Source organism: Myotis daubentonii, chromosome 1, assembly GCF_963259705.1.
Source record: "Myotis daubentonii chromosome 1, mMyoDau2.1, whole genome shotgun sequence".
NCBI lineage: Eukaryota > Metazoa > Chordata > Mammalia > Chiroptera > Vespertilionidae > Myotis > Myotis daubentonii.
The window spans coordinates 207,548,226-207,548,567 of record NC_081840.1 but is presented as its reverse complement, the minus strand read 5'-3'; positions in this window follow the sequence as shown (position 1 = coordinate 207,548,567).

Below are 342 nucleotides of genomic sequence, written 5' to 3'. Positions count from 1 at the left end.
GCAGATTTGAAAATGTTACGTTGCAGAAAACATTTACAGTTAGAATTCAGCTTTCCATTGTGCTTCATTGCCTTATTGTTAGGATAAGGAGAATTTGAACATTTCTTTGTCCTCAGTTCATCACAAATAATAGAAATGGTAGAATTTTGTGGTCTAATATGAAACTGAAAAAAGAATTACAGTGGATCTCTCCGCAGCTTGCCTGCTCCTTCTGTACTTTTTTTGTTAGTGAAATTCACAGCCTACTGTAAAAGTTTTTTATAACCATAAAGTGATTCACAATATACAATACATCCAAAGTCATAAGTCAATACAGGACAACACAAGAATATATTTTCCATC